Source organism: Pelobates fuscus, chromosome 10, assembly GCF_036172605.1.
Source record: "Pelobates fuscus isolate aPelFus1 chromosome 10, aPelFus1.pri, whole genome shotgun sequence".
Lineage (NCBI taxonomy): Eukaryota > Metazoa > Chordata > Amphibia > Anura > Pelobatidae > Pelobates > Pelobates fuscus.
In genome coordinates, this window is record NC_086326.1 from 12875830 (window position 1) to 12888529 (window position 12700).

At 38.3% G+C, this 12700-nt stretch overlaps 1 protein-coding gene across 1 annotated transcript in view; it reads right to left on the minus strand.

The window, feature by feature from the left end:
* Positions 1 to 12700, minus strand: part of LOC134575463 (alpha-2-macroglobulin-like) — a 260467-nt gene that overhangs the window by 172694 nt on the left and 75073 nt on the right. The window lies entirely within an intron of this gene.

Here is a 12700-nt window from a genome sequence, read left to right on the forward strand (position 1 = left end):
ACCGCGGTCTTTTTCGAAGATCCCGACCGCGGTGCATATCATCGTTCCTCGACGGACCCCTTTTGAAGTGGGTCGGATGCCGGCGGCATAGAATTCCCTTCAAAACCCCTCCCCTTTTTTCTGGGGTCTTTTCCTCTATCACCTCGGTGGGGGGCCCACACCGAGGCAGGTACTTTTTACTTTTTATTATTGTTTATTTATTATTTTTTATATACTTTCTATTTACTTATCATTTTTTATTGTTTATAGATATATTTTTTGTGGTTGCTTTTTTATGTTATTATTTGTTCTTTTTGGCAGCTGTTTTGATACTGTATTTTACACTTTGTACCTTCAATATAGAGTTAGGTGACATATTAAGTATCTATATTGCACTCTGTATTGTGTTACATATTCAATAGAGAAAGTTGATTGGTACATTGTTTACTACAGTGGATCCGTGCACACATTGTGATTTATTTATTCAATGTTTCCTTTGATTTTTTAAATAAATATATTTATTGTATAAGTGTTATATCACAGTAAATACAATAGTCATTTTCTCATATATTTATTCTTGAGCGTACATACTTTTTTATACTTTTTGAGCTACCACTCAATTTTAGACGCTTGTGTATGTATGTAGCTGCCAGTCCCAAATATTTGTTGTTTAATACACCTTGTATCCATTTTTTTCTTTTGTGGATTCGTCTATTTTGTGCCATCCGTCTAAATGACTGTGTTCAGTATCCTAACCATCCGAATGACACTTTTCACGAATAAAACTGCCGAACGGATGGCCACCCAGAAGAGAAGTGTGCTGCTGGTTAACCTTTTGATCCCAATTAGAACGTTGTGGTTAACCGCAGACACTTCTCAATTAAGCCGATTTCAGGGTGGCCGCCGTTCGCATGTCGACCACGAGGCAGCGGCCATCTTTAACCAGACGAAAGCCCATTGGTGTTCGGCTCTGATTCCATGGAACTAAAAACGGACACCTTTTCTGCCGAACACCGCTGGAACCATAGGTCATTCGGCTGTCTCGACAAAACCATACGAATACCAGCTGTTCGGGAGTTTTACCGTCGACCGAAAGTATGTAACCCAGATAGCCTTCCCATGGAGTCAATCGCCTGCCGAAAGACTATAAGAACTTTGACTCCGTGGCGATTGAACTATACGAATGGGATCTGAGCGCTATTCGTCAATAATGTGCCCTCAGATCCCGGCTATCTGGGGATATGTGATATGGATGTGAAATATACAGTTATCATAAAGTTATGTATTTTTATGTATTTTCTGGGTTTTTATTTAAAATGGCGATGGGTCTTTGTCCTGGAGATAATTGCGTTTCTTCCCCATTATCTCCAGGGCAGGAAGTAGGAAACCCCATTGCATCGTGGGAAAAGTCTATGCCTGTATGTCTGGAATGTCCTGCTGTACATCTATAATTTCAGTCTCCCATTTGGCCCCCTAGGGGAGTGTCCACCAAGTGGGAGACCTGCATAAATACGGGCGGGTAGCCCACAGTAAAGCCAGATCCTGTTTGACCCTCAATACGGAGCTTCTGTCTCGTTATTGGGGGGATTTCTTATTCACGCTTAGAGACTGTTTATGGGAAACTTATGCCGCTTGGTGGATATCGTGATTCGGTTGTTAGTGGCAGTTCGTGGAGTTCGGTTCGGGAACCAGAGTACATTCACGGATCCCGTCCGGGAGATTACCGCTTCCCCTGGTTATGGTTCGTGGATTATAAATTATACGAACAGAGACTTAATACGGTGAGAGGGGAAGGTGAACTAAACGGCGATTTACTTATAGAGACAAAAGGTGTCTTAACACTTATGATTGGCAAAAGTGGCTCTTTGGAACCTTCCAAGAGATGCCTCCATTCCTTAAGGGCAAGAACAATGGCCAGTAATTTCCTATTCCCGATGTCATAATTTCTCTCTGCTTTAGTTAATTTTCGAGAGAAAAAGCCACATGGATGCAAAGGCGCATCAGGACTTTCTCTTTGAGACAGAATGGCTCCTACTCCTGTCTCTGACGCATCAACTTCTAAAATAAAAGGTTTGGTCGGATCAGAGTGCATCAGGACAGGTGCTGAAGCAAATAAAGATAGCTCAAAAGAATGTGAGTGAGAGTCATGTGAGTTTATTTACTACATATGCACTTTACATACTGTGCTGCACCATTATTTTGTCTTTTTATTTTTTGAGGTCAATTGTATACTACCATCTAAAGACCAATGTTCGTAATTATTTTTTTGGACATGTACACTGGGTACGGTTCACTTTTGTCTTCTCTTGCAATGTATCTATTCAGAAGGGCAGGGAATCATTGGTTTGTTTGCTGCTGCCTGTATACTACACATTCTATTCCAATCACTATAGCGAGTGCCTAACAACTCTTTGTAAAATAAATCTAAGCACCATGCATTTTGCAGGAATTCTAAGTGGTTATGGTACCAAGAATGACCCTTTAAAAATCCCACTAACCTGCACAAAGACACAGCCAGTTCCTGTAGCTGTCAGCGTGTAATTCCCAGGGACATCAGGCAGTGGCATTGTCTGTAGCAGGAGCCGGTTTGTATTATCCACATAGAACCCCATCATTCCGGTTTGGGATTGGACTGTCACTGTCACATTGCTAATGTCACTAAATGTGGCTTCAGCATACTTAGCCATAGCCTGGAGAGCTACAACCGTGTCCTGTGAAGTAGGAAGGTGGTATTAAGGTTTAGTGTCATTTTTCTTTTTTTTTTTTGTGCATAGTAATATCAATGAAAACTGCACCTGCTATATCTCCCTGCATTGTTTAAGAAAAAAGACTAATTCTTCCGATAAAGCACATATGATCTCCAAACTACTCTAGTAAAACAAGTAAACATGGTGGATATCCAACACTCAAGGGTCTATTCACTAAAGATCAAAGTTCCCCATCCTAAATAAGGCAAAACAATCTGGCTGCATACGGGCCATTGGGACTGCAAGATTCAGACTGTGTTCACCATGTAACAATTTCTGGATTTTGCAATTCAGGTCCCAAAAAGACCTGCATTTGGTTACTATTTAAAGTGCTTCACCTCAAACTTACATTTCTCCTATTGTTTCCTCTTCTCTTCCTCTTTCAGAATATATTATTCTTTACTTTGTTTCTGATCTAGTTCTCTTTAGAACGCAAGACAAAGAAGAGAATACGTTGTCTTATGTATTTTACCTACACTTGGTAGTCTTAGAAGAATAGGAGAAATGTAAATTTGGGGTGACAGAGCCTCTTTAAGATGGTTGAAATCCATACTGAATGCTTTAAAATCACACCCAAATGCTTTGAGTCCGAATTTCAAAAATCCAAACTATTTGCCTGCTGACAGCACTAACACCTTCTGGGCAAATAGAGAAAACTTTTGGCTTTAGGGTAACTATATGACAGCTGGCGAATGCTTGCTTGCCACCCGCACATTAAAAAATATAAAAATCCTATGGGGGGTCAATAAAACCCCCTTACTTCTGTAATTAAGGTATTCTACCTCTATATACTCTACACAGCTGGGTAGTTAATTCTCATGCCACGGAAGGTTTTTAACTGTTTGCCTGCTGGCTGCTAGTGTTGCCAGATGGCAAATAGTACTTCAAATTATCAATTCATAAGCCAAAAAACAAGCAATTGGTTTATCATCGTTCACCAAGCAATCGTTTATAAATGTATTATTCTTGTGCTTTCAATTGGCTCACATGTGGATATTGGTAATTTTCCAAATAAATAAGATTGATCCAACAGAATGCTGACTGCATCTGGCTTTAGTAAATATTGGTATTGCATGTGGAATTTGGTCATTTTTAATGAATTTTGTCCATTCTGACAAAATCTGTATTTTTCCTAAATGAACTTGGTAGAATCGATTACTTATAGCATTATGCCGGAAAATGAATCATGTCTTCATATTAACATGTTCATTCTCATTGCCCCACACTACGTAGCTTTGCTCTAGAATGCCACATTTGCAAGAGAACACCATTTTTTTTTACCAATGCACCCAACGAGTGTGTCATATTTAATTTACATTCATTCTTATTGTCTCTAAAAATCACAGCCTCATTCCTGAGAGCTTCATTTTCAAAAGGGCTACATTATCACAGTGTGCAAAAAGCTCAAATTTCTCATGCAAAATTCACTGAACACCACAGATTTCTCACAGGTACAGACGTTGCACACAAGATACATGTTTTAAGAAAAGTAAGTTAAATATCAGAAACTTTACGTGAGTAAATAACCATCAAGTAAGCAAAAGCCAGTACCTGCTCTGGATATTGTCTTCCCATGTATTTTGTATCAAATATTAATATTACATCTGCATGTACCTTTTTTTTGTTTTTCGCTGTTACACATGCAGTCACTCTATATTTTTTTACATTGAGGGTTTCAATATTTTACATGCCGTGGGTCTATCTTCTTTTAATAGTATGTATATGGGAATCATCATAACTCTTAATTTACCTGAGTGGATGCATAACCCCCGTTTGGATTCTGCTGCTTGCTCAGCCAATTCGCTATCTCTGATGCTCTGCCCAAGTCTTTTTCGGGCCCAGAGAGCATGGTCAGGAGCATGTATGAGGTTAGTTCCACTTCTGCAGAGGATGCACGATTCCAAATTGAACTATCCGAGGTAGAGGTGGAAGACTGACGCTCCCAATGTAGTTGTCCTTCTATAAAAAGCATGGACATATTTTATAAACTAATGATAGATAGATAGACAGATAGACAGATAGACAGATAGACAGACAGATAGATAGATAGATAGATAGATAGATAGATCGATAGCAAAGACTAGTTTTCAGTGGCTTAGCCTTTTACTACATTCTTTTTATATAGTAGTATAATTCATCTTAACAATGATGGACACATGGAGCTTGATTGCACAGCAAGGAATAAGTTATGGAGCTAAGCCCTAGAATTTTTCAACAACTAGTAAAAAGTAGTAAGGATGCAACAAATGGGCTAGACAGGTCACTGAAGGGTCACTCTAAGCAAAATAACCCCTGCAGCTTATTCTAGTGGTAGTCTTGCCCTGAGCGCCATAGCAATGTCCCTCTTTAAAAAGAGATTGGTATAAACTAGAACTTTTCTTTCTTGGTGTTCAGAGACTACTTCATCTTGGTCACATTGCAAACAAAACATTTATTTGAACTAAGCTAGTTCCAAAGTATTCTGACCTCTCTTACATGAAACACGTTTGACTTTAAGCATCTCCTTATGAAAGGAATATATTAATTATCATAGTGATAAATTATATATATCATAACAGTATTTTTTTGTATTTGCCCTATGGGAAAAAAATATCATGTTCAACCTCTCAACTTATTTATATCACCATAACTATTTTTGAAACAGTGTCTGTTCCTAAGGTTATCTGTGGAAATACCATTGGAAGTCTGAAATGTGATGTCTATGCTCATTTGCATGTCAAGCTACTACTCTAACAATATATATATATATATATAGCCATCCACCTCACAGGTGTGGCATATCAAAATGCTGATTAGACAGCATGATTAGGTGTGCCTTAGGCTGGCCACAATAAAAGGCCACTCTAAAATGTGCAGTTTTATCACACAGCACAATGCCACAGATGTTTCAAGTTTTGAGGGAGCATGCAATTGGCATGCTGACTGCAGGAATGTCCACCAGAACTGTTGCCCGTGAGTTGAATGTTTATTTCTTTACCATAAGCCGTCTCCAAAGGTGTTTCAGAGAATTTGGCAGTACATCCAACCGGCTACACAACCACAGACCACGTGTAACCACACCAGCCCAGGACTTCCACATCCAGCATCTTCACCTCCAAGGACGTCTGAGACCAGCCACCCGGGCACCTGCTGCAACAATCGGTTTGCATATCCAAAGAATGTCTGCACAAACTGTCAGAAACCGTCTCATGGAAGCTCATCTGCATGCTTGTCGTCCTCATCAGGGTCTTAACCTGACTGCAGTTCGCCGTCGTAACCAACTTGAGTGGGCAAATGCTCACATTCTATGGCTTCTGGCACTTTGGAGAGGTGTTCTCTCCACAGATAAATGACGGTTTTCACTGTACAGTGCATATGGCAGACAGCATGTATGGTGTTGTGTGGGTGAGCGGTTTGCTGTTGTCAATGTTGTGGATCGAGTGGCCCATGGTGGTGGTGGGGTTTTGGTATGGGCAGGTGTATGTTATGGACAACAAACACAGGTGCATTTTATTGGTGGCATTTTGAATGCACAGAGATACCGTGATGAGATCCTGAGACCCATTGTTGTGCCATTCATCCACGACCATCACCTCATGTTGCAGCATGATAATGTATGGCCCCATGTTGCAAGGATCTGTACACATTTTCTGGAACCTGAAAACATCCCAGTTCTTGCATGGCCAGCATACTCACTGTACATGTCACCCATTGAGCATGTTTGGGATGCTTTGAATCGTCATATACGAAAGCATGTTCCAGGTCCTGCCAGTATCCAGCAACTTCGCACAGCCATTGAAGAAGAGTGGACCAACATTCCACAGGCCACAGTCAACAACCTTATCAACTCTATGCGAAGGAGATGTGTTGCACTGAGTGAGGCAAATGGTGGTCACACCAGATACAGACTGGTTTTCGGACCCCCCCTGGAGCCCCCCAATACAGTAAAACTGCACATTTTAGAGTGCCCTTTAATTGTGGCCAGCCTAAGGCACACCTTTGCAATAATCATGCTGTCTAATCAGCAACTTGATATACCACACCTGTGAGGTGGATGGATTATCTCGTCAAAGGAGAAGTGCTCACTAAAACATATTTAGACAGATTTGTGAACAATATTTGAGAGAAATAGACCTTTTGTGTACATAGAAAATCTTTGAGTTCAGCTCGTGAAAAATGGGGGCAAAAAAGTGTGTTTATAATTTAGTTCAGTGTATATATATATATATATATATATATATATATATTTGGTTTGGTTACATTATATGATCATACACTGCATAAGCCTGCCAACTGCATCAATGTACCCCATTCTTGGCAGGTCCTACTCTAGCAGCCTAATGCTTGCTCATATATATATATATATATATATATATATATTTATATATATATGCAAAATACTAGAGTATTGTAATATGCAATTATACATTTTTTATTGGACTAACATAATATTTCAAAGACAAGCTTTCGAGAGTTTTCCTCTCTTCCTCTCTTCCTCAGGTCTGAAGCAATACTCTAGTATTTTGGCATGTTGTCTACTGGACTAATATGGCTATTCCAATCTACACTAATATGTGTGTGTGTGTGTGTGTGTATTGCTTTTCTTTTAAAATACAACCTAGACTAATGTCAGCATCATCATAATCTATATTTCAGTTCAGGGTGTTTAACCACTACTCACACAATTGGCCATCTTAGGAACACTTCCCCAAGCATGGCATACCTCATCCAAAATGCTGACATAGTGGCTTTATTGTCACGCTTTGGTAACTGAATGTAGTGACATCTTTCAGTCCATTCCTATGATTTTCTTTGGCAAAAAACAAGGCACACTTGCCAGGGGAATATAAGAACATCTGCAATATTGAAATTGAAATCTCTATAGGATGGTTTTCCCACTCTCCCCTGTCACAGGATTGTCCTGTGTCAGGTTGATGACATAGCTTCCTTTTCCAGTGTGTGATTGGCAGGGAATGGAAGGGACCATATTGTTAAAATACACAACATGGAATTTATATAGGATTTTATTTTGTTACATATGTATCATGACCACTCTACTTTATCTGTTGAGTTCGCAAAAGTTTACATGTTCATATTCTTTAAATATGTTCTCAAAACTAATTTTTGTAGAGCTAAGATAAATGTTTAATCTAAGTATTAACACACGATGAGTCCATGAAGGACTGAATTTAAAAAAACAAAAAACTTTTGAGTCTAAAAGAAATACTTTGAATAAATCAATCAACAGAAATACATTACATAATCAGTAAAGTGATAAATAAAATGAGGTGAGTTCATAGACTATACTTGTCTGTTTGTATTTATCCTTTGTATGATACTGGTCGGATACACTGTTACTTATATTATTTCAAATTGTGATATTGGAGTGGTTTCTATACTTGTACTTGCCCTAGATGGTTATTTTACACATATTTTGATCACTAGATTATATCAGACAACCTGCACTATTATTTTCTTCAGTTTTTTTTTTGTATGTTTTATTGTATTTTTGTCATACAAAGGATTGATAAAACTGACAAGCTGATGAGTATTGTCTGTGAGCCCACCCCATTTTATTTATCGCTTTCCTTTATATTTTTGATTGAAGTGTGGGGGATCAGTCACTACTGAGAGTTTTTTTTTTCTCAAGTTCCTGTGCCTTTTATTGCTTTTTGAACTTCTATTGTACATCACTCTGTATTGGTTCTTTATATACTCATCTCTCACTTTTCCTCACAGCTTGTTTATCCAGTTTCTCCACAAGTTGTCTGCTAAGATCTGTGTCTCCAGCCAAAGTGAAAGTATAAGCCAGGAGAGCCTGTGTGTAAACGTTAGTAACATCCACAGCGGCCTTCCTCAGACAAGATAAAGCTTCTGCCACAACAGGGTTCTAGGATTACCAAGAATTGTGTTGAAATAATATGTGGAGCAAACAGTAGGAAACAGAAAATGATATAATAATATTTCCAGTACAATGCTGGCAGGCACTCCAAACACTCTCCAGGGAGTATCAGACTAAATTAAGACACACAAAAAGGCACAAATGCTGAAAGAGAGAAAGTTAAAAAATGCAATTATATAACATATAATTCTGTAAATTGTTTTTTTTTTTTGTGGAAGTTTGTTATTGGGAGTTATTTTTTAACAGACAGTTTTTTGGTGACTTTTTGACATGTTTTTACAACTTAATTAAAATAAAAAAAAATCTTCAAACTAGATTTTGTTAGGTCATTGTGTTTTATTCCTCCTCCTCAAAAATGTAAAAGAGTTAAAGTGATATTATTGTCATTTTGGATTTGTGGTGGATGTTTAGATGAATTGGTTGTAACTGGCTTGCGAATATGTAGCTAGTCTGTGAGGGAGGGGGGTTATTCCTTCAGAGAAAGGGAATGGGCACACGCACTGCTATTTAGGGGGACAAGCAGTACACTTTGAGTGGCAGAATGGTTCAACTTTCTCTGTCCTTGTAGTTATTAGGATCAGGTGCCTGTAATGTATGTATTATTTATTTTCCCATTCATCATCACATAAGTCTGCTAGGGTAATAGAAGTTGTTTTTTTTTTTTTACAATGACATACACTAGATAGTCTGACCTTGATAGTATGTCTAGTAAGACCTTATGCCTTCTCCCAGAAGGCAAAGGATTTACACCCCCTGGCACCCCCACATAAAATCATCTCTCTTGAACAGAAAAAAAGCAATCCCATCTAACAAATAGGGAATGGGGTTGTGCTTCTTTTGTCTACCATGGAGCAGTATTGCAGTATTTATTCTTTTGTATTAGCGGACAAATGTGATCAAGCATCAATTTGGAATAAATTTGTTTCACCACCAGTAAAAAAAACAAACAAACAACAGAGTTGGGCCATCAATAATTGACCCTTCATTTTTTATATTAAATAGCCAATAAGCAGAGCATGCATTTTTGAGACACCTAGGTATCTCAAGAATAACTTACGTCTGGAGGTACATCTGACTCCAACAAAGCCATTGTTACATAAGCCGTAAGAGAAATGTCATCATCCACTCCACCCTGTAACACAATCGTCATCATACAAATTAAACTACATGCGCTAGTAAAGGTATCTAATATCTATTAGAGATGTAAATGGACAGAATTTTCATTTTGGTTTGCCTGGGTTCAGTCAAGTTTTGGTTAAGCCAGAATTCAAAATTAGTTTCAATATCGATTTGGTTTAATCCAAAAAATCGTAAACTCTTTATTAGTTTAATGAATTTCCACCACCATTTAACCCCTTTTGGGAATGAATAAATCCAAAAGGTGGCAATCACAACAACCAATAAAGAGGATATTCACTTTGGAAGGTTACTATCCACCATTGAAAATAAGTTATAGTAAGATTTATTTACATTTATTTATTTCAGTTTTCTTTTTTTACTTAGTTTGTTACTTTTTCATGTAACCGGCAATGGAAAATGTTCCTTTCCTTTAATAAGGAAAGTAAAACGTTATGTCTTTAAATTGTAATATTTATGATTACATTAAATATAAAATCACCCATTAAGGTATACATTTTAGCCACTATTCCAGTGAGTCTCACTGTCACCATGTATTTCTTATGCTGCTTCACTTCGTAAGCATTGGATTTCTCTGTTTCTGAGGATTTTATATATATATATATACATATATTCTTCTCATTTTCTCTGCTCTTCCATTGACCCCATTGCCTTTCCTGTTTTAACGCCTGCACCTCCAACTCCTGCCAACACTTCTCTATAGCCGTCCTGTATTGATGCAATTCATCCCATGAGACATTCTCCCTAGACTCCAGCCCTTTATGAAAACATTAAAAGGACCTCTTATTTATATAAGCATACGAACTTGGTTTCATTCCTCTGACTATGGCCATCTATCTGAGGGAATTGGTTACTTATTTTACTTTGCAGTTAATTTTGAGTTAGTTGTCTACATGTGATTATTGAGCTAATGTATGCTATCTTTTCTTTTTTGCATTTGTTTAATATGATATTTTCATTTCACTATCTATCTCTAAAAAGTATTCCTATTATTTTCTCAAAAATTATACTCTGATAGTATTTCATACATTTCTCATTGTTTTCTTTAATTTCCACATATTTGCAATCTTAAAGATGCCTTTGTTACCTTCATTGAGGTATGGAAGAGTTTTCCCACATTACGGAAACAGCCACTGTCATTTCTGTGGTTTCTCAACCAAGTAAAAGAATGAGTTAGATGACTTTCATCAATGAAGATGTAGGGACGAGCCTTACTGAAAGACTTTACTACAAAAGCAGTCAGCCTGTAGGAAGAAGTAAAGTGAGAAGAAATTATTGAAATTATTTAATATGTGGGGAATGAGACAAATTGTTTAAACAGCAACTAGATGCATACTTGCAAAAACATAATATTCATTATGTTAATTCTGACTGCCATTCTAGTTTGTTGCAAAATTGGAAGCGCTTCAGACTGGGTTTTTTGCCTTCATTTGGATCAACAGCAAAAACCAGGTGTAAGGAAGGCTGAACTAGGGATGGACACATGTCTCTTTTCAGCTTATGCAACTATGTAACTATGTAAATTCATCAAAAGAGATTTCTTTACTGGAGCAATATGACTGCCTTATTACTTAATTAGTATATTTTCCCACTAACCTATCCTGAGTAATTAATCACTTACCATGTGTTTCCCTCCTGATCATTCTTCCCAAAGGCACTGTATGATCCATCTCCATGTTTGTAGGTAAGCTCTCTTTGGTACCCTAAAACAATCAATAAATGAAATGACACATGTGCTTTTGAATTCCACGCTCATCACTCTGCAGAAACAGCGGTGACCAAAGTATCCAATGATCTAATCGCTGCAAAATCCCATGGACAGTATTCTATCCCAATTCTCATTGACCTTTCTGCTGCTTTTTACACTGTTGATCATCTGTTGATCACAGCTTCTTCTCATACTCTGTAATCTCAGTCTACAAGATACTGCTCTCTTCTAGTGCTCTTCCTACCTCTCTCAGCGCTCCTTCAGTGACTCGACCTCTTCTTTACAACCCCACTCTGTTGGGGTTCGCCAAGGCTCTGTCCATGGTCCACTACTGTTCCTGATCTATACTGCTTCCCTTGGTAAACTTATCCGCTACTTTGGTTTCCAATATAATTTCTATGCAGATACGATGCAATCTATCTGTCCTCTCCTCATCGCCCCTCTTGACTTGTGTCTCTGACTGACTCTCTGCTATTTCTGACTGGATGGCTGCTCACTTCCTTAAACGTAATCTGTCCAAAAAAGAACGTCTTGTTTTTCCTCCCTCGTGTGTTGTTACCCCACTGTCTTTCTCCCTCCAAGTCAACAGCACCACCATTAGCTATACATCGCAGGCTCGCTGCCTAGGTGTTCTCCTTGATTCCGACCTCTCCTTTGGCCCTCAAGTCCTCTCAACTACCAAATCATGCTGCTTTAATCTCAAAACAATAGCTCATATTTACCCCTATTTAACGCCGCACACGGCTAAGATGCTGGTCCATGCCACTATCCTCTCTTACCTTAACTACTGCAATCCATTTATCTGTGGTCTCATGTGATCCCAACTTGCCTGTTATAATGTTATAATATATAATGGATGCGGAGATGAGACTCATCATCCTGTCGATCCGCACTTCCCATGCCCTACCCTTGTCAGTTCCGGCATTGGATTCCCATTACATATAGGGCTCAATTTAAAATTCTGGAACTTTGTTTTTCAAATCTCTACACAATGCTCCAACCTACCTATCCTCTCTAATGCACAAGAATGTCCCATTTAGGCCACTATGCTCTGCCGAAGACCTACATCTATCCTCTGCTCATACTCCCACCTCTGATCCTTGCCTTCAAGACTTGTCTAGGGCTGCACTGTTCCTGTTGAACTCTCTTCCCTTCTCTGTTAGACTTTCACCCAGTCTCCAGTCCTTCAAAAAAATAATAATTGAAAACTCACTTCTTCAGGAAAGCATATCAATTAAATTGTTAACA